Here is a 22,937-nt window from a genome sequence, read left to right as displayed (position 1 = left end):
AAACATCCAATATGTATCAAGAAAACACATTTTTTTCCATCTTTATGTGACAGAAAATGTGGGCACCTCCATCTAATGGCAAAGTCATTCCACCCTTCATTCCAGATTTCTAGTTAAAGCAAGTGGGTGTACCTAATACACATCATAGGAATGGACCAACACTGTAACCATATGAAGACCACATTGACTTTGCATGGTCTTGACTGTCTCCTTGTGCATGCAATAGGACCATTCACACAAGTGAACTCTTGTTATGTCCTGACAAATTTAGAAACACTGTGTGGCAGTCAATCCCTGTAGATACAGGATCATTCTTCCACAGGAATGTATGGAAAATCTGCTTTCTTTTGCCAAATGTGGCATTTGCAGGGCCTTTTAGGCAAGAAAATTTAGTGGCATCCTAGCAAGCCACATCACATTGGACTCACTGGGGTGCTACTTTTTCAGAAATTTCTGGGATTGAAAAGTTTCCCTCTGTTCCAACTGACCCTAGGCACAAATATCACAGCAACCCACATCCTCAGAATGAGTGGATTTCAAAGGATTTTCAAAAGAAAACTCTTGATGTTTCCACATTGCTTTTTGACTTCTTGTGTTGCAGGCAATAGGCTTACTCACACACGTAGGGTACCTTTATGATTGGGAGAAATGTAGGAACATTGAGTGGGAGTACGTTTGTGGATTTCTACACATTTTGAATATTTCCCTCTAGGAAATATGAAAACAATCTGTAATTGAGGCATTCTGGTGAGAAAAACACGGTGTGATCAATATAAGCCACACTACTCTGGACTTGTTGCTCATCAAATTTTCAGAAATGTTTAAGGGTCGGTAAGTTTCTCTGGCTTTGATTGACCTGAGTCCAAATCACCAGAAAGACTGAAACACCAAGAAAATATTTATGTTTCCACATTTCATTTAAGGGGCCTTTTCTGTCATGTGTGATTAGGCCACCCGTCACTATTGAGGTATGGTTTTAATTGGGAGTTGTGAAAAACAAAATAGTTGAACATTGTTTTTATCTACTGAATTCCAGTCCATTATGACTTCTAAATTGAAGTATGGAAAAAACAGTATTACAGTTGTGCAAACATGCACTGTTACTAACTCAGAATCTTTGGGCATCTTTCAAAAATACACAACTTTCCCCTTTACCTATGTATTGTTAAGTAGACTTTACCTTACAAACTGATGCATGCTTGTAGACCAATGTAACAAAATCATGAGCTGCAACTCAGTGGATGACTCATAATATTGCATGTTTCCAAGACACCATTTAAAAGCTCCTTGAGGAACATTTGCGACACCGGAACATCACTTTTGTGACACTTCAGAGGCACAAATTAGAACATCATATTTGCAAGGTTAGACAAAGGCAATTAGTGTGGTTTTTTATGACCGCATAGATATGTAGTAAGGCAAAGTTGGGCAAGTCACTGCATTGCCTTACCATGTGTCACAAAGGCTTTCCATGGACATTGTGGTGGATGTTTCCACACAACAGTCATGAATTTTGACGTATTTACAGATTTACAAGGAGCTGTAAACCTGTGAATGTGTCAACTGCCTATGTTGCCCCAGGGGAGGCATAATGGCTATAAATTAATTAATTTGTCCTTTTTTTCCCTCCTTCTATGTATGCTGCATTCTGCAGCACACATAGAAGGAGCAAAACGCTTCCATTGATTGTTTTTGGGCAGGAAGGTGTCTCTTCCTACATGAAAACAATCATTTCTATAAGGCAGCCAAAACGTAACCAGCGCAGTGGGAAAGGGCAGAAATGCCCATATATCATAAATACAATGCCTTCCTGCCCTTTTCTTTTGATGCAGGCATTATATCCTCTGCAATTGTTAGATTGGTCCGCGAATTCACGCGAAATCGAACTTGCAATCCGCAAAATCCGTGAATTCATGCAAATTTTTTTGCGTGTTCGTGAGGGTTTTTGCCAGTTTGCGAGGGTTTTTTACAAGTTCGGGAACGCAAACTTACTTGTGTGGTCGCAACGGTCACAACAATGTTGTTTCTACGTGTCCAGCCTGTTTGTGACCCTGTGGTTCATCGTGGCCACCCTCTGGTTCACCCCTGTCACCCTCTGGTTCACCCCTGCCACCCTCTGGTTCATCACAGAACTCTCTGGTTCACCACTGCCACCCTCTGGTTCACCCCTGCCACCCTCTGGTTCATCACAGCACCCTCTGGTTCACCCCTGTCACCCTCTGGTTCATCACAGCACTCTCTGGTTCACTACTGCCACCCTCTGGTTCACCCCTGCCACCCTCTGGTTCAGCCCTGTCACCCTCTGGTTCACCACTGCCACCCTGTGGTTCACCACTGTCACTCTCTGGTTCACCACTGTCACCCTCTGGTTCACCACTACCACCCTCTGCTTCATCACTGCAACCCTCTGGTTCATCACTGCCACCCTCTGGTTCACCACTGCCACCCTCTGGTTCATCACTGCCACCCTCTGGTTTGCCACTGCCACCCTCTGGTTCATCACTGTCCCCCTCTGGTTCATCACTGCCACCATCTGGTTCACCACTGCCACCCTCTGGTTCAAGACTGCCACCCTCTGGTTCATTACTGCCACCCTCTGGTTCGCCACTGTCACCCTCTGGATCATCACTGCCACCTTCTGATTGATCACTGCCACTCTCTGGTTCAAGACTTCCATCCTCTGGTTGATCACTGCCATCCTCTGGTTCATCACAGCACCCTCTGGTTCACCACTGCCACCCTCTGGTTCATCCCTGCCACCCTCTGGTTCATCACTGCCACCCTCTGGTTTGCCACTGCCACCCTCTGGATCACCACTGCCCCCTCTGGTTCATCACTGCCACCCTCTGGTTCATCACAGCACCCTCAGTTTCACCAGTGCCACCCCCTGGTTCATCACTGCCACCCTTTGGTTCATCACTGCCACCCTCCGGTTCATCACTGTTACCCTCTGGTTCAAGACTGCCACCCTCTGGTTGATCACTGGCATCCTCTGGTTCATCACAGCACCCTCTGTTTCACCACTGCCACCCTCTGGTTCATCACTGCCACCCTCTGGTTGATCACTGCCACCCCCTGGTTCAAGACTGCCACCCTCTGGTTGATCACTGCCATCCTCTGGTACATCACAGCACCCTCTGTTTCACCACTGCCACCCTCTGGTTCATCCCTGTCACTCTCTGGTTCACCACTGTCACCCTCTGGTTCACCACTACCACCCTCTGCTTCATCACTGCAACCCTCTGGTTCATCACTGCCACCCTCTGGTTTACCACTGCCACCCTCTGGTTCACCACTGCCACCCTCTGGTTCGCCACTGCCACCCTCTGGTTCATCACTGTCCCCCTCTGGTTCATCACTGCCACCATCTGGTTCACCACTGCCACCCTCTGGTTCAAGACTGCCACCCTCTGGTTCATTACTGCCACCCTCTGGTTTGCCACTGACACCCTCTGGATCATCACTGCCACCTTCTGATTGATCACTGCCACCCTCTGGTTCAAGACTTCCATCCTCTGGTTGATCACTGCCATCCTCTGGTTCATCACAGCACCCTCTGGTTCACCACTGCCACCCTCTGGTTCATCCCTGCCACCCTCTGGTTCATCACTGCCACCCTCTGGTTTGCCACTGCCACCCTCTGGATCACCACTGCCCCCCTCTGGTTCATCACTGCCACCTTCTGGTTCATCACAGCACCCTCAGTTTCACCAGTGCCACCCCTGGTTCATCACTGCCTCCCTCTGGTTCATCACTGCCACCCTCTGGTTCATCACTGTTACCCTCTGGTTCAAGACTGCCACCCTCTGGTTGATCACTGCCATCCTCTGGTTCAACACAGCACCCTCTGTTTCACCACTGCCAACCTCTGGTTCATCCCTGCCACCCTTTGGTTCATCACAGCACCTTCTGGTTCACCATTGTAGATTATGAGGGGAAAGCACACCTGCCCAGCCTGAACTGAGATGAATTAATTTGGGGCTGGTTAAAGTGTCACTGAATTTGAGCTTCAAGTCTGGCACCTGCTTCCTTAGCTGTAAGTGCTTCCTGTTGCAGTTTAATTTTTTTTACAGGAGCATTGTGCCATTCTTTTGACTATTCTCTGACCCTGCTTTGAGGGTCAGAGCAGAGTCAGAGAATAGTTGCAAGTAGGCAACTGAACTCTGGAGGGGCCCCTCAGGAAGCACTACAGGGAATGGTTACAAATTAGCTTGAACTTTTGCACCTGCTAAGTGCTTTCAGTTTTGCAAAATTCGTTTTTCTGTAATTTTGCGTGTGTAAATTAGCGGATTGTTTTTTTTGCATGTTCGTGGGGTTTTTTGTGTCTTTACGGGTCACTTGCAGCACAACGACCGCAAAAGTTACCCATGCGGTCATACATGGGCGCGGCCATCTTGTGCGCGTTGCGTATTCCCAGTTCCTGGTGCTATTGGCAATCTCACGTTGTGTGTGGCGCGCTATTACGAGTTTGCGTGTGTTTTTGCGTGCTCGCGGGGAAAATATTGCGCGAACTTACCCAAGCAGTCCTCTATGGGCGCGGCCATCTTGTATTTCATTCATTGCTATGGTTTTTGGGCATGCTACCTTTCTATCCATCTTACATATTTGTAATCCTATGTTTTTCTGAACTTGTTTTTGCTTTTTTTTTGCTTATTATCTATCGCTACAATTTACTACATCTATATTTTGTTATTTTTTACTTTTTGTTACTTTATTACCTACTTTATTTATTTCGCTCTCTCTTTTATTTTTTTTCACACCTATTCTTCTTTCCTTCTTCTTGTGCCCAGGAGCATGGCTAAGGGAGCCGACAAGTTCAAGGGGAAGGGCCCAGAACCCAGTACCCGGCTCCCTTGCGGGTGTTTGAGGGGAGAGGAAGTCCAGGCCAGGGAGATCTTCTCTGCGGTGGAGGTGGCCGCCTTGATGGTTTTTGTTCAAGTCCACCTCCCTAAGACCGTGGCAGCAGGTGGGCGGATTGCTTCCAGTTACGGCCTCCGGGAGCGTCGCCAGCTGTGGGAAAAGGTGTGCTGGGGCATGTGTAAGGAGTCTGGGCTCCGGCGCACCTACCAGCAAACAACGCACTGGTGGACTGACATCCTGGACCGGGAGCATGACATGCTGGACCTGCTAGGATTGGAGATCCCTGGCCTAGGTAAGTAGCTATTTAATAACTACTTTTTTTCTTCTGCTCTGTTATATTGCTAATCTATTTTTTTCCTGAAGAGTACGAATGCTGCTGATTCGATTACATTGCAGGTAAATTAATCTTTAAATAGCTTCTGTCATTGCAGGTGCTCGCCTGGTTATTGGCGTTGCTACTATGCTTATTTGTTTGCAACTTTGTACTCATTTGAGAGCATTAATGCATAATGCTAGAGACAGTAGACTCAAGTCCAGTCCTTGTTTGTACTCCTGCTGCTGCCACTTTGAAGAGATAGTGGTGGATTGATACGTTGGGTATACTATTTATTACTTGCAATAGGACATTTGTTAGTGGTCTGCAATCATGATGACGGACTTTGTCACGCGACGTCTCGTGCTGCTGAGTGATGGCAGTCGTAGTAGAACCTTTTTGTTGTTGGTGTAGTTAGTGAATTACATAACTTTCCTATTAGACGGTCTGTGAATGCTGCAATACTGTATTTCTATACTCCTAGTTGACCAGATCAGATGCAATTGTTGTTAATTTGTTTCCCCGACATAATTTTAGATTGTGTTCAAAGAAATCAAATATTCCCAAAAAAACAATCATCCATGTTGTGTTTCTTTATTTCATGTTCACCAGCAACTCCCAGGGGCAAGGCGCCGGCGACGACTGAGACTCCGGTGGAAGAAGTTGGACAGGATCAGGCGCTTCTGCTGGCCCCAGTAATTTGTTCTATTGTTCTATTAATACTTATACTTCTCTAACTTTTACTGCTCCTTTTCATTACAAACTGTTTCCTAATAATTCTATGTTTTACAAAATAGTATTTGATCTTCTTCTAATGTAGACTACTTTCTCCATTCTTATCCTGCATCTACCATCACTCTCTGTGCAACTGCTATTTACGATTATGAGTCGATCTGTGTAGGTAGCTAAGCTTGCCCGGTCGGCAAACGGTGTGAAACAAAACTCTGATCCAGCAATAGCTCTAGGAACTGAGTGCAGTCCTCTGGGTTGCCCTTGCTGTCTATTCCAGTCTTCTTAATGTGCTTTCAGTTTTGCAAAATTCGTTTTTCTGCAATTTTGCGAGTGTAAATTAGCGGATTGTTTTTTTTGCATGTTCGTGGGGTTTTTTGCGTCTTTGCGGGCCTCTTGCAGCACAATGACCGCAAAGTTACCCATGCGGTTGTACATGGGCACGGCCATCTTGTGCGCGTTGCGTATTCCCGGTTCCGGGCGCTATTGGCAATCTCGCGTTGTGTGTGGCGCGCTATTACGAGTTTGCATGTGTTTTTGCGTGCTCGCGGGGAAAATATTGCACAAACTTACCCAAGCAGTCCTCTATGGGCGCGGCCATCTTGCATTTCATTCATTGCTATGGTTTTTGGGCATGCTGCCTTTCTATCCATCTCACATCTTTGTAATCCTATGTTTTTCTGAACTTGTTTTTGCTTTTTTTTGCTTATTATCTATCTCTACAATTTCCTACATCTATATTTTGTGTTATTTTTTACTTTTTGTTACTTTATTACCTACTTTATTTCTTTCGCTCTCTCTCTTTTTTTTCACACCTATTCTTCTTTCCTTCTTCTTGTGCCCAGGACCATGGCTAAGGGAGCCGACAAGGGCAAGGGGAAGGGCCCAGAACCCTGTACCCGGCTCCCTTGCGGGTGTTTGAGGGGAGAGGAACTCCAGGCCAGGGAGATCTTCTCTGCGGAGGAGGTGGCCGCCTTGATGGTTTTTGTTCAAGTCCACATCCCTAGGACCGTGGCAGCAGGTGGGTGGATTGCTTCCAGTTACGGCCTCCGGGAGCGTCGCCAGTTGTGGGAGAAGGTGTGCCGGGGCATGTGTAAGGAGTCTGGGGTCCGGCGCACCTACCAGCAAACAACGCACCAGTGGACTGACATCCTGGACCGGGAGCATGACATGCTCGACCTGCTAGGATTGGAGATCCCTGGCCTTGGTAAGTAGCTATTTAATAACTACTTTTTTTTCTTCTGCTCTGTTATATTGCTAATCTATTTTTTTCCTGAAGAGTACAAATGCTGCTGATTCGATTACATTGCAGGTAAATTAATCTTTAAATAGCTTCTGTCATTGCAGGTGCTCGCCTGGTTATTGGCGTTGCTACTATTCTTACTTGTTTGCAACTTTTTACTCATTTGAGAGCATTACTGCGTAATGCTAGAGGCAGTAGACTCAAATCTAGTCCTTGTTTGTACTCCTGCTGCTGCCGCTTTGAAGAGATAGTGGTGGATTGATACGTTGAGTATATTATTTATTACTTGCAATAGGACATTTGTTAGTGGTCTGCAATCATGATGACGGACTGTGTCTGTCACGCAACGTCTCTTGCTGCTGAGTGATGGCAGTCGTAGTAGAACCTTTTTGTTGTTGGTGTAGTTAGTGAATTACATAACTTTCCTATTAGACGGTCTGCGAATCCTGCAATACTGTATTTCTATACTCCTAGTTGACCAGATCAGATGCAATTGTTGTTAATGTGTTTCCCCGACATAATTTTAGATTGTGTTCAAAGAAATCAAATATTCCCAAAAAAACAATCATCCATGTTGTGTTTCTTTATTTCATGTTCACCAGCAACTCCCAAGGGCAAGGCGACGGCGACGACTGAGACTCCGGTGGAAGAAGGTGGACAGGATCAGTCCCTTTCAGGCTCTTCTGCTGGCCCCAGTAAGTTGTTCTATTGTTATATCAATACTTATACTTCTCTAACTTTTACAGCTCCTATTCATTACAAACTGTTTCCTAATAATTCTATGTTTTACAAAATAGTCTTTGATCTTCTTCTAATGTAGACTACTTTCTACATTCTTATCTTGCCTCTACCATCACTCTCTGTGCAACTGCTATTTACGATTATGAGTCGATCTGTGTAGGTAGCTAAGCTTGCCCGGTCGGCAAACGGTGTGAAACAAAACTCTGATCCAGCAATAGCTCTAGGAACTGAGTGCAGTCCTCTGGGTTGCCCTTGCTGTCTTTTCCAGTCTTCTTAATGTAAGTGCTTTGACAATTTCCAACACCAAAATGTCATTGTTTACACCAAGTATAAGGTAGCAGTTGCCTTTTTGATTTGAGAGGAGCACATGCCATACCGCTAGTGTTTTAGGGACTATTCTGCACACAAGGAAGTATGGACAAGAGAAATAGGACATTGTTGATGATAGGTGCAGTTCGACTTTCGACATAGCTCAGTCCGAACAGAAGTTGAATCCCCAATCCCCTGACCGACTATCTAGTGTGTCTGACCAATGATTTTACAACCCAGAAGAACAGAAGAAGACTACCGCCGAGTCCCGGCCTATCTGAGTCACTGAAACATGACTGCCAAGTGCAGTAGTTCAAACCCTTCCGCTCACTTACTCGTGAACAAAAACCACACAGTATTTGACAGTTTTAAAGTTTTATTTTCAATTCTGAAATGAAAACATTATTTCTTTATTTTTAATAGCGTAGTATTTGGAGCGAGCAATGGTGATGGATGAAGATGACGTTAAAGTTTAAACAACATTCCCATGAATGAAATTACTATGACTCAAACTTAATAATAGTTAAGAGACACATGAAATTATTAGAATAACTGTGCAGGAGCCCCCACCTTCTTTAAAGTACTTAAAGTACTGCTGGTGATCACTTACTAGTAGTTGATGAATCGTCTGGCAGAAGGGCAATGGAATCTTCTTTCTGTAATGAGAAAAATGGTGCACGTTAAGCAAGCATTCATCAGTTGTCATAAGACGTGTAGCATTTAATCGAATAAGCATATAAAAGGTTAACACTTCCTCCCCAAAACCGTTACTTTTTTTCAATCCCAGTAATAAAAAATGTGTTATGTAACATTTTCTTCCATTACGAGACAAAATAGGGGGTTGTGTATGGCATCTAAAAATATGGCATGTTTTTCCTAGACGTCACAACATCTGATGCAGCACAGATGACCACCAGTGCCGGGGCCAGCAGTGCGGAGGGGTCCACTCTGGATGCGGCGGCGCCAACAGGAGGAGCTGGTGGGGAAGACTCAGCAGCGGCGGACAGTGGTAAGTTATTATACTCCTTACTCATTGAAATGTTTTTGAGTAGGCTCGCAAAGGAGTGTATGATGTACTGTACAGTAGTACACAGTACACTAGTATAAGTAGACTGTACTGTTAAGAACAGTTACTAATTTAGAACTACTTTTTGGGCTATCACGGAGAAGACAGTCAACCTGGACTTGTAATAGCAATAGCGGCAGTACTTCTCGGGTAACCAATGGCCCCCTCTATTTCACTTCAACCCAGCTGGCAAATTTTTATTGTGAAGCCAAGTCATATCAGATGTAGTTTAGGGATGTGAAGAACGAAAAGTTAAAGAAGGGTGAAACGAAGGACGAGCGAGTCTTAATATTTATGACTGTAAAGAACGGTTTTGTTGAATGCAATTCAAGATAAGAGGAAGGCGGTTTCCAAAATATAATGAAACGGGTGTTAGTTGCTTGTTGACAAAAAGAAATTTTGGTACATTTGAGACATTAAGAAGAATCATAGACATACTTTGGAAGCCTGGATGTTATCTTCTTTATCCTCATCGATAGCAGAGGTGTATGATGTAGTAGAGTAGACGCTGAGTGGATGAAGTATGGCCAGTGGCAGTGCCACCCCTAAAGAAAAGTAAGACATTGCTATCCCCACCTGCATGTACTGCTTAAAGTACTGCGAGTCTGCATCATCATGGCCTGTGTCTGTATTTCTTGGGTGAAAGCTAAGTGAGCTGCCATTATGGCGGCTACCACAAGTTCACGTACCAGTAATTTCATATGCAAAACAAGAGAAAAAAAGTAAAAAAGGCCTTTTTTTAGTACTCTCTGACTATGTATGTAGTAGTGAGTCCACCCATAATGCTGCTAGTGGAATATCTGAAACTCCCAGTAATGTCCCAGGCTTACAAAGACGGCAAAAGATACATGCCAAAATGATATACTATGTTTGCTACTTGCTGGTGTTACTGAGTGTCAACTTTCTGTTGAATTATTTTGACTTTATGTTAAAGACTACTGGCTATAGTATTTTTTTTTCTTTCTTCATAGATGCTACTCCAAAAAAGCTCACCCGCAAGGAGATGGCTGTCCGGGCCAGGGCCCGTAACCTGGAGGCAATTTGTGCCGAGTATCAGCGGTTGTGGGCTCAGGAGCATCAGGGGACATCAACCAGTACATCCTCCTCCACTGCCCCCGGGTCCACGAGCCAGAAGCAGCAGCAAAATCAGCTGCCCCCCCAGATCCTGGATGGTATGTCAGTGCCGGCTCCGTAAAAGAGTGGAATACCTGGAGCGGTTGGGCGAAAAATATCAGCGCCAGCTCCGGGACCTCTGCAAAGAGCTGCGGGAAGTGCAGCACCAGCTGTCCACACTACGCCACCGGAGGAAGTGACTGTCCCTTGCCCCTTTTTTTAATACTATTGGGGGGCTGGGAATAGGGTTTTTGGGAAAGGGGACTTTTGGCTTTTTGGACATTGGTTTGGTTAGTGAGGGGGGGTGAGTTGGGGTAATTTATTCTATTTTTGTGACAACAACATCAATAATATATATTTCTTAATAATTATATTTTTCATACCAAAACACAGTATACGTGCTCATATTATTTGGTGTGGGGGTTGGGGGTAGTTACTGGACGTTTGGTTTCTTCAAACTTACCAGCATGAATGAAACATCTAGTCCTGAAATGTACCAAAATGCAAGTAACAAAGTTAGTCAATTCAGTAGCCCTACTACTGTACTTTACTAGTTGTACCGTCAGTTTCTGCTCCCCTCCCACCTTAGTCCTAGCCCATTATTCTACTACCTCTCCAATATGCTTATCTTACTTGTGATTTGTGTTTGAGAATCGGGGTAGCCCCAGGCTGCCTGCAATGCAAATGGTGATTAAGGTTGGTTGTTGACTTGAATCCTCGATGGATGCAATATCATTGTTGTGCTGGTAGCAGTAGTGGTACAAACTGGCAGAATCCCATATGAAAAAAAAGGAAATGAAGCATTGAGTGGCCTGAGCGTAGCATTAGATACAGTACAATAGATAGTGCAGTAGAGAACAGTGCCCTAAATTGTAGCCTAAGCAGTGCTAAAATAATGTAAATATAAGTAGTAGTTACGTGGAGTTTGACTGCTATAAGAAATTAAGGCAAAGGACACGTCATCAACGTAACGTAAGCATTGAGCATTTGATTGTTCATGTCATGTAGGAGGAGGATGTTCTTATCAATCTACGATGGTGCACATGAACTTCTGATTGTAATGATTTTGGTTGCTTTGACCTTATCCTCCCCAGCAAGTGTGTGGAATTTATTATTGTTGTCAGTCACACCATAATGAAATACCACACAGCCCGGGGGACTACTGTAGAGTGTATTTTTTACAAATATGTATGTTTCGTCTCATTTTCTTTCCGTGTTTGCATGACTACTTTAGATTGTGGAGGAGAACCTGCACCTGACAAACAGGTGATATAATCTCTTTTTATTAATTTTTTCACACAACTTCACATCAGTAGCAAGATCTAGGTCCTGATGAATGCAAAGGATCTCGTCCTCATATGCAGAAACATTTCGACCACTCGCTGAGCAGATATTATGTTAAATCTGCTTCTTTCACTTTTCACTATTGTTTTTAAGCTTAGGGAGCTGGGAGAAAACATTAAAATCAATCATTCTACTCAGTCTCACCTAATTTTATTCACTTCACTAATTTCACTTGCACTGCTTTTTCAGTTGTAACACTATATTGACACCACTTAGCGAAAATAACAATTGTGAAGTCTTCCTACTCGCACAGTCCTTTCTTTATAACTTGTGTGACTGTGTGTACACTAACTCCTGGGTAAGGAGAACCCAAATGATGTAATAGTGGTGGTACAGATAGACAACTGATGGGAAAATTCTCACCTTGGGTATGTGCTGCACGTGTGTCTGTCTAAATGGCTTTACATGTTTTTTTTTTTTAATCTGTTTATTAGCATAGTTTTGAGAGCAGTAACAGCATACATCTTCATATATACAAGCTCAGTATTAATCCCGGTGGTACATGCATGCGTTTGCTCATAGCATATATAGAAACATAGTGAATTCGATTTTTCATTTTGTCGATGAACCAGAACAAACTAACAAACCCCGTTCACACCCGATCCCACCCTCCACCCCTATGTAATCCCACCCGCCACTCTCTCAGCAGGCACATAATTGAAATATCGACATGTGGGTCACCCTCAATGCATTGATACATAGTGTAAGTTTAACACACAGGTAGGGTGGGGTAGTGTGATCGATGGGTCGGGGTCACCCGTATCCCATCGCAGTGCACCGTAGGCAGTGGCCGTGCATGGGAGAGTGAGTCGGGGCATAGTGATACCCCAAGTGGCTATTCACTAGCATCTCCTTCAACTTCGTCATTGCCAGCCTCAAAGACCCCTAAAGTGTCAAACCATTCCAGTGAGATCGGTGTTTTTCGGAGGCCCCTACTCTCCTCCCTCTGTAGTGCTTCGCCCTCAGCCTTACCCCAGCGCACTACTTCCGCCCGCCACAGGTCAGGGTTGGGCGGTTTAGATGATTTCCATCTAATCGTGATGGCACACTTCGCCAGCAACAGGGCCAGATCTGAGAAGCGCATCGCCACGGTTCTGGTGCGTGTTGATGGCCCCAGCCCTAGAAGTGTATGTTCCAGTGTAGGTGATCGGGGCAGAGTACCAGCCTTCTCGAGTGAGTCATTGACAGTGGTCCAGAAATACCCTAATTTAGGGCATTGCCACAGCATATGTACCAGTGATGCGTCGTCTGCATCGCATCGGGGGCAGTTGCTCTTGGATGCAGGGAACATCACATGTAGGCGGTGCGGAGTCAGGTAGGCTCTATGTAGTAACATCAGTTGGATGAACTTGTATTTGGGGTTCCTAGCTACTTTCCTGGGGAACTGAAGTATGCGCTCCCACTCTTTGTCTCGCAGTGGCCTTCCAATATCTACTTCCCATGTCGCCCGCAGTGGTGACAGTGTAAGTGCCCTCCCCGTTTTGATGCTAGTTGTGAGCCACCTGGTCAGATGGCCGCCCGTTCCCATGAGGTAGAGCATTGTGACGAGAGGGTTTGTAACAGGTTCCCGCCCGTCAGGCGACCATTTGCGTGAGATATAGTGTCGGAGTCCGGGGTGCAGAAGAAAGGAGCCGCTGGGGACGCCCTGCGTGGTTCTGAAGTCTCCGAAAGATAATAGGTGCCCCTCCGCAAACAGATCACCCACGTGTGTCACACCTTTGTCATGCCAGGGCTCCAGCAAGGTCGTTGTGAGTGTGCCCGAGCCTAGTGGTATGCCCAATAGTGGAACCGTGGGGGCATAAGGTGTCCCGGGGGACGTGTACTTTAATGCCTTCCGCCAGTATGTGACCGCCAGCTTGAGAAGTGGCGGGGCGTTTCTAGGTAGATCCGAGCCAGGTAGGAGCAAAATGTGCACTCTCCCCTTAGCATGGTCGTCCTTTGATACATTAATCTCATGAAGATTGCGGCCCGCCACCCAGTAAGCTAGCCATTGTAGCTGACATGCATAATTATAAGCCCTGAAGTCCGGTAAGCCCATGCCTCCGGAGTTGGAGGGGAGCTGCAATTTGGCCAGACCTATGCGCCTGCGGCCATGTCCCCACACAAGTTCGGTGAGTAGGGAGTCGAGGGTCTTAAATGTCGTCGCTGGGATCTGGAATGGCAGATTGGTGAAGTAGTAGATAAGACGGGGGAGCATCACCATCTTGGATATTGCCACCCTACCGGGTATTGAGAGCGGCACTGTTAGCCAAAACTGAATTTGTGACATCAGCGTTCTAATGGCCCTCCCCAGGTTGCCGTCTATCATCATGCCCGCCTCTCTGTATATCTGTATCCCAAGGTATCGGAATGTGGTTTCCGCCATCTGGAATTCATGAGGGGCAAAAGGCAGGGGGGCCGACCCGCCTGCGGCTGCAAAGGTGAACCCGTAGGACTTAGACTCGCTGATGGTGAGGCCAGAGACCTCTCTAAAATCCTCAAAAACCTGGGAAACTGGGCTCAGGTCACCCCTCAGGTCACGGAGATATAATATGATATAATCCGCGTACGCAGATACAATGTGGTCCGTACCATGCCGTTGTATGCCATAGCGGGGGGCCATCAACCTGAGTCTACAGAGCAATGGTTCGAGGGCAAGGACGAAGAGGAGAGGGGAGAGCGGGCAGCCCTGCCTGGTGCCTCTTGCAATGGCTATGGGACCTGAGATTTGATTGGAGGTACGCACCCTGGCCGTGGGGATGGTGTATAGCAATCTGACCCAAGCGAGAAATTCGGGCGGTATCCCGAATTTTGACAGGGTGGCGAACATATACTCCCATCTTAAGGAATCGAAAGCTTGTTTTAAGTCCAGAGAAATGCATCCTTCGGAGCCCGTGTCCACATTGTCTCCGAACATGAGCTGGGCCAAGCGCCTAAGGTTCATGGCCGTATTACGGCCCGTTACAAAACCGCATTGATCCGGGTGGACCAGCTGAGGCACATACTGCACGAGCCTCGACGCCAACACCTTGCTCAATATTTTAGAATCAGTATTGAGAAGGGACAGGGGTCTGTAATCGGCCATCTGCAGACCATCTTTGGCCGGTTTCAAGAAGGACATGATCAGTGCTTGCATGGATGATTGCGGTAGAGAAGTTGTATGTAGGGCTTCCAGATAAACAGTGTGTAACCGTGGGGCCAGGAGGTCTATATATGTTGCGTAGAATTCTGCTGGCAGGCCATCCGTTCCAGGGGCCTTACCCATCGGAAGGGCTCGTATCGCCTGTCTAATTTCCGCCACTGAAATAGTACGCTTCAAGTCTTTGTTCTGGTTGGCAGAAAGTTGTGGGAGATCCAGACCCTCCATGAAGGCGGCAAGTGCGGGTTCTGATAAGGGCTGTGGGGGACCGTACAGCGTGGTGTAATAGTCCTTAAACGCCGTATTAATCCCTATTTGGGTGGTAGCCGAGCGGCCAGATTGGTCCAAGACCCTCAAAATGGGGTGGCTTATCGGGGAGTCCCGTAGGAGGCGGGCTAGTAGGGGACCGGCTCGGTCAGCCTGCGTATGCTGTCTGTTTGTGTATTCCCTATAGTCTATAAGCCGCAGTTCTTCCAGTAGCTCCGCGTGCCTAATATGTGCCTCTTGCAGTGGTGTAAAGGGAGCATTGGTGCCCGCTGCCTCATTCTCTAGGGACGCAAGTGAGCCCTCCACCTCCTTCAGTTGGCTGATCACCTCCCGCTTCCTTCCCACCCTAGTAGTCATAGCAGCCCCCCTAAGACAGACTTTAAAAGTGTCCCATTCTATCTGCCGGGAGCTGGCCGTGGTTGCATTCGTGGAGAAGTAGGTATCTATAGTGTCGGACAGGGAGGACCGGAAGACCGAGTCCTCGAGGAGATCAGGAGACAGTCGCCAAGTCGGAATGGGAGCCAGCCTCCTACCCCACTGCCATGTAATCTCCACGGGGTTATGGTCCGATAGCGTTTTCCCCATGTGCTGGGTCTGGACAATCAGTGCTGTAAGGGAACGGGAGCAGAAAACATGATCAATTCTGGTGTGAAGCTGGTGGGGAGGGGAGAAAAAAGTGTATTCCCTTTCCGCTGTGCCACACATCTGCCAAATCCCAGCCCTCAGCCCAACTCGTAAGCGCATCAGCCTGTTTCCTGCTCTCGGTAGCCTGTAAGGGGGGGTGTGATCTATCTAGCATAACATCAAGTACAGCATTGAAATCACCCCCGATGATCCAGCGATGGTCAGCCCAATCTGCAAGTACCCCGTTGACAGTGAACAAAAATTCCGACTAATTTGTGTTAGGTGAGTACACACATCCAATGACAACCGCCTCCCCATCCAACAGTCCCCGTACAAATACATAGCGACCCTCCTGATCAATCCGTTGCTCCAGCAGCTGGAAGGGAAGAGAGCCACGGAGCCAAATCGCTGCCCCCCTTGAGAATGCAGAATATGAGGTAGCAAAGAGCTGCCCTCTCCATTTCTTGCGCAATTTCACCGCTTCAGCAGCGTTCAAATGTGTCTCTTGCAAGCAAGCAATCTGTGTCCCCCTTCGGTTGAGTTGTGCAAGGATTCTATGTCGTTTATGCACTGATCCAATGCCACGCACGTTCCAGGTGCACAATTGGTAATTATTAAGAGGTCCCATTACCATCTGTGTGGTGCGGCAATGTGAAACAACTGGGTGACCCCACATGTCCTGCTGTGCTAAAAAGTGAGAGTGTCTCGCAAACAAGTAACCCCTGAACAAAAAGGCCCCTGAGCCAACGTACCCAGGAGCCAAACCATGGTGCCCAACGTGGGCACAAGTCAGTCAAGTTCGTGTGCATACCGGGGGTGGTAGGCCTGAGTCGATTGGCACAGAACGGTCTGCGTGGGCATGATAGCCCACAATACAATGGGCCCCTACACATACAACCCACCATATGTGAAGGAGGGGATTAGTCATACGTTACCACCTGGAGAGGATCAATCGTGTCGTGGTTCAGAACTCCTCTGCGATCTGGGCCGTAATCTTCGGGAAGAGCTGCAAGCTGTCAACTGAACCAGACACCTCAGTGTGGGTGTCGGTGGTGACGGTGAGTCTGTCTCCGGTTGCTCCCGCGTCGAGGGCGGCCAGTGCCTCCTCTGTTAGACGTTGATGCGGGGATGATAACGAGTGGTCTGCCGCCTGGTGTCCGGGTGGATGCGTCGTCGCCGATGCTCCGTGGGATGAATGATGTCCGGGGCTGTGAGTGTTGTTCCGTCGGCCTGGCAAACCCCTGTGGGTGTCACTGTGGTGGTCTGTGAATGGGTCCTGTGATGCCGTCGGGGTCAGAGTGACCTCCATCCATTCTGCCGCTTCCTCAGGCGAGTCGAAAAAATGGGACTTGTTGTTATGTAGGATTTTGAGCCGAGCAGGGAACAAAAGTGCATATTTCATGTTCCTGTCCCGCAATTTGCGTTTCATCCCCATGAAGTTGGACCTGGCCCGCTGCACAATGGGCGTGAAATCAGGGTAGACCGATATATTCTTGTCCTCGAAGCGTATTGACGCTTCCTCCCTGGCCGCCCGCAGGACAGTGTCTCGGTCTCTGAAGTGGAGGAGACGAGCGATCAGGGGGCGAGGGGGTGCCCCTGGTTGTGGGGGCCGCAATGGCATCCTGTGGGCCCTTTCCACACTGTAGAGGGCGGTGAGGTCTCTCTGGCCCAACAGCTTCCTTAGCCAATCCTCCACAAACTGCGTGTGGTCTCTCCCCTCGCTTCTCTCCGGAATGCCCAGGATGCGGACGTTGTTGCGGCGGGCACGTCCTTCAGCATTGTCCACTCTACCCCACAGTTGCTTTAGTTGCTTCTCTACGTTTTCTAATTTCGTGGAGTGTTCCGTCTGCTGCGGGATAAGGTCATCTAGCGCTATTTTCTGCTCTGCCACTCGATCCGCCAACTTGTTATGGTCAGCCTTAAGTAGGGACAGGCCAGTCGCCATATTGTCTATGCGCGATTCTAGCGCTTCGCGCGTCGTGCGTATTTCATTCAGGATCAGATCTAGCTTGGCGTCTTGCGATCCCTTACTGGTCGGCGGGATGATGTCCATGCTGGAGGAGGACAGCGGGTCTTCAGAGCCCGTGGACTGCACGTCCGTTCGGGCGCCCTGGTCCTGAGGTTTGCCCCTGTTTCTGCCCATGGATCTCGTTAGCAGGGTGGCGCTGTAGTGGATGCAGCAGACCGCCGCAGTCCCTCTGAGTGTTCGGCAGTGGTTTTGGAAGGACCACTATGTACTGGGAAGAGGCGGATGTAGCGAAGACCCCAGGGCTGGCAGGGACAGCGTAGGCTATCTTGGCGAGGCATCCATGCGGGGTGGGTCGGTGCGCCACCGGCGTCTCCACATGCAGGTATAACCCCAGGTCCGTAGAGGCGGTGGGGGGGGAAGAGGTGGCGGGGTCCAGGCCACTGCAGAGTGAGCTTGTCGTGGCTGTCGGGAGCGCGGCAAAGGTCGGGCTGCAGCACTGTAATAAGGCGCCAAAGCGCGTGGCACACTAACCCTCTTCAGACCCCTGTACCTGAGGTCCGCGTGTCTTCAATGAGTGCCACTCTGTGCTGCGTGACCGTCTCCGGTCCTCTGACTGGCGGCTCTGGGGCATGCGAGGCGAGACTGCCAGGGCCCGAGGGTCTCTACCAAGCCCCGATGTGATGGCAAGATGGCGCCAGGATATTATCAAGATCGGGCCGATCCGTGTTGTGATGCTGGCAGCCTGTGCAGGGCGAAGCCGGTCTCGCGGCGTTGGCAGTGAATTGTGCGTGCCGCCCGCTCTTCGGTCCTTGTCCCTGCGGCGGAATGCCGGAGTCCCATTAACTTTGTGAGCGGGCGGGGGGACGGTCCGGGAGTGCTCCCGCGTCCCAAAGGGGCCTCGCAGCAGGGTGGCCGGCCTGTGGTGAAGCGGCCAAGCGGGGGGGTAGCGGAGCCTCAGTTAGGGTGGGGCACCGTACCGCACTCTGTGGTTCCGGCCAGCAGATCGGGAGAAGTACAATCCCGGGTCCTGACTGGACCGCGAAGGAGGCTGGGGGTGGGCCGGCCAGGCCGATCACTTTAGGCCGGGGCTTTGCTTCGACCCGCAGGCCGCAACAGGCTCCGTCAACGGAACTCGCCAAAGGAGTGGTCCCAGAGGGGCTATGTCGCACCGCCTCACGCCGCTTGCCCCCAGAGACAACCTGTGTAGGGATCAGGTGGGTTGCAGGCAGGGGAGTGCAGGATAATCAGCTTGTGTTCAGGGCATAGGACGGAGCTGGAGAACTACACGTCCACCATCAACGGCTCCAGGCCACGCCCCCCATGGCTTTACGTGTTTAACCACATTTGTTCCACATTCTTTCCTCTTGTCATGTAAACGGTTGCCTGTGAGTAGAATGTGTTTTTGACTCCTGGGTACTTTTCGTTGTAATGAAGTCTTTGTGAGGGGCATGTATCCAGTACAGAGTTGTTAAAATAGCCCTTGAACCCTCTTCTAAGTAGTGTGTTTTATTGTCTTGTATGTGGCCACACGTGACTTCATGTGGCGTTGTGCTGCACACACCGCTGCAGGACTTCTCCTGGCATTGGTGTTTCTCTTGTGCACCTAAAAGCAATGGAAGCCAGTGGAACATCAGTTATACACCCCAAAAAGTCAAAAAACACTCACAAAATCATCACAATCCAATGCCATCCATGCCCTCAATGATGTTTAAATTCAAGACACCCCACCGACAGACTAGGCCCATGCACCACTGAGAACTGCTGGGCATAATGGTTGAACGCAAGGCAAACTGGGTGCAGGCCTGAGCACACTGCCTGCCTTCAAACTGGCCCCTTGGCCCCCACCACATGGCCAGGCCCTGCCTGTACCAGGCCTCAAAATGGCCCCCACCCACATGGCCAGGCCCCAACACCAACCCAAAAAGTCGAAAAACACACAAAAATCACCACAATCCCATGCCATCCATGCCCTCAATAATGTTTAAATTCAAGACACCCCACAGCAAGACTAGGTCCATGCACCACTCACTACACCTGGGCATAATGGTTGAAAGCAAGGCAAACTGGGTGCAGGCCTGAGCACACTGCCTAGCTTCAAAATGGTTCCTTAACCCCCACCACATGGCCAGGCCCTGCCTGTACCAGGCCTCAAAATGGCCCCCACCCACATGGCCAGGCCCCAACACCAACCCAAAAAGTCGAAAAACACACACAAATCACCACAATCCCATGCCATTCATGCCCTCAATGATGTTTAAATTCAAGACACCCCACAGAAAGACTAGGCCCATGCACCACTGAGTACCCCTGGGAATAATGGTTGAAATCAAGGCAAACTGGGTGCAGGCCTGAGCACACTGCCTGGCTTCTAAATGGCCCCCTGACCCCCACCACATGGCCAGGCCCTGCCTGTACCAGGCATCAAAATGGTTCCCACCCACATGGCCACGGCCCAACCCCAACCCAAAAAGTCGAAAAACACACAAGAATCACCACAATCCCATGCCATCCATGCCCTCAATGATGTTTATATTCAAAACACCCCACAGAAAGACTAGGTCCATGCACCACTCACCACACCTGTACATAATGGTTAAAAGCAAGGCAAACTGGGTGCAGGCCTGAGCACACTGCCTGGCTTCAAAATGGTACCTTGACACCACCACATGGCCCGGCCCTGCCTGTACCAGGCCTCAAAATGGCCCCCACCCACATGGCCAGGCCCCAACCACACCCCAAAAAGTCAAAAAGCACACAAAAACCACCACAATCCCATGCCATCCATGCCCTCAATGTTGTTTAAATTCAAGACACCCCACAGAAAGACTATGTCCATGCACCATTCACTACACCTGGGCATAATGGTTGAAAGCAAGGCAAACTGGGTGCAGGCCTAAGCACACTGCCTGGCTTTAAAATGGTCCCTTGACCCCCACCACATGGCCAGGCCCTGCCTGTACCAGGCCTCAAAATGGCCCCCACCCACATGGCCAGGCCCCAACAGCACCCCAAAAAGTCGAAAAACACACAGAAATCACCACAATCCAATGCCATCCATGCCCTCAATGATGTTTAAATTCAAGACACCCCATAGAAAGACTAGGCCCATGCACCACTCACTACACCTGTGCCTACTGGCTAGTGAGGCTTTACAGGCACTCCAAAATTTAAAAAGAAATCAACATATAACAGTGAGCTATAATTCCATGACATAAATGAGAATTAAGTTAAAAAAAGTCACAGAAACAGTTGTATCATGCACCCATGACAAACCCTGGGTCTACTGGATACTGTGGCTACCCACAATATATATTTTATTAAAGTTGTGAAAAAGTTTTCGAACTGTAGTTGCCTCAACTGCAATGCCCCAAACAAACAACACCAACTTACTTGTAAAATCTCAAGTCCAAAAGTGATCCAAACTCCAAAGTCCAAAAAGTCCTCAAATACAAATATCCAGCAGCAGCCACAAAAAGTAATCCTTCCAGCTCCAGATCCAAATCAAAAGTGACCAGGACATGGACAAAACACTGGGAGGAGCCTGCTGGACAGGAACATGAAGTTAGAGACTTTCTTTTGCAGAATTGCAATTTCTGCAATTTCGGGAACGCGAGCTGTTCAAATCTCCAGCCGGAAGTCAGCTGCGCGCCGCATCTACGTGTTCGGCATTGTTTACTCCCACAATGCATGAACGCGGGCATTTATGACGTACTCGCGTTGTCAAACTCTTGCTGTGCAAGATGGCAAGCCGCGATAAAGTAATTGCGTACGAAAAACTCTTGCGCGATCACGCAGCAAGATCGAAAATGGCGCAGCACACGCAAACTGGGAGAAAAACAACTCGGCGGACTCAGAATCACGGTAAGTCAGCGCCGCGCGCGCGATATTGTATTTTTCAAGCGCGGCCAAGCTAAATAAATCGTAGCTTGCGAATTTGCGGATTTTTGGGCAAATTCACGCGATTCGCGTATCGCGAAATTGCCAAAAATCGGCAAAGTCACCCGCCAAAAGGATTTTACGCCCATACTTAATGATAGCATTGTGGGTAGTTCCTACTTTTTCGTACTTACTCTATCTCTATTTTCATTTCATTGATTAGTTTCTTTGCACACACCATGAGTGATCTACACATGACCCTTTGCTGAATTCAGAACTATACCTATTTTTAAGAATTAAACAGCTTTCTGGGTAAATCCTTGGATTACTGAACTTCAGTCCCCTCAAACTGCAACTATAGAAAACAGTATTACATGACTGAAAGAAATGTGAGCAAAAAAGTGCTTTTTTATAACTCTCCCTGTTCCTGACCCTTGAGATGACGGCGCTCTCAGCACAATGGGGATTTGGGGGGGCAGCCGACCAGCGGGAGGCTCGCCCCCCCGGGAAAGTTTGGGGCACCAGGGGAGGGGGGGAGGAAGTCTGGCAACAGGGGCTCGCCGTAGCGGGCGTTTTTGGGCTGGTTGGGCTGGTTGGGCGGTTTGGGCTCCTTTTGGGCTGGGTGGCTACTTAACCGGCCATTTTGTGTCACCACACACAGTTTGTGGTGCGGTGACACAGCAGCCAGATCAAGGAATTTTGTGTGCCTTTATTGTTTTAGGCCGGTTCTAACGGTGCTTGTTGCGGCAGTTTCGGGTGGTGCGCTGTCGCATATTATTGCCTGGTGTGTGGAGTGGGCGGGCTCCGAGCTTGGTAGTGCGCGGTGAGAGGCGGTGACATCGACGATGGGATGGCCGCGCACACGGACCCGCGGGTGCTGGAGGCATTGAGGCTCTTGGGCGAGGCGGGCCGCATGGACATCGTGCGGCCCGACCTCAAGGTAAGGCCGCCGCGGCGCACTGCCAACGGCGCCGCAGCAGCTGTGGCAGCGTGTGACCCGCGGCGGTCGCGATAGATCCAGCGGGGTGGGAGGGGGGCAGGGGAGGGAGGAGTGGAGGCAGGAAGAAGGAGGCAGCCCTGCGCAAAGCAAAGGGAGGAAGCGGCCCCTGGTGTTTGAGGAGGAGGGGGAGGTGGGGGGGGCGGGGGGGCCCACGAGGCTGTAGTCGAGGGGGGGGGGGGCTCGCGAGGCTGTTGTCGAGACACAGGGGGCGGAGATGGGGGTGCAGGGGGATGTGGGGGGGGGCCCTGCTGGTGTTGCCTGGGGAGGGTGGGGGCAGGGGAGGAGGAGGGCCGGGGGCACTTGGCGGGGAGGGGCCAGTGGTGGTGGACGGAGGTAGTGGAGGCAAGGAGCAGAGGGGGCTGGTG

The sequence above is a fragment of the Lissotriton vulgaris genome, chromosome 2_1 (genome assembly GCF_964263255.1).
Source record: "Lissotriton vulgaris chromosome 2_1, aLisVul1.2, whole genome shotgun sequence".
NCBI classification, from domain to species: domain Eukaryota; kingdom Metazoa; phylum Chordata; class Amphibia; order Caudata; family Salamandridae; genus Lissotriton; species Lissotriton vulgaris.
This window is presented reverse-complemented; position numbering follows the sequence as displayed.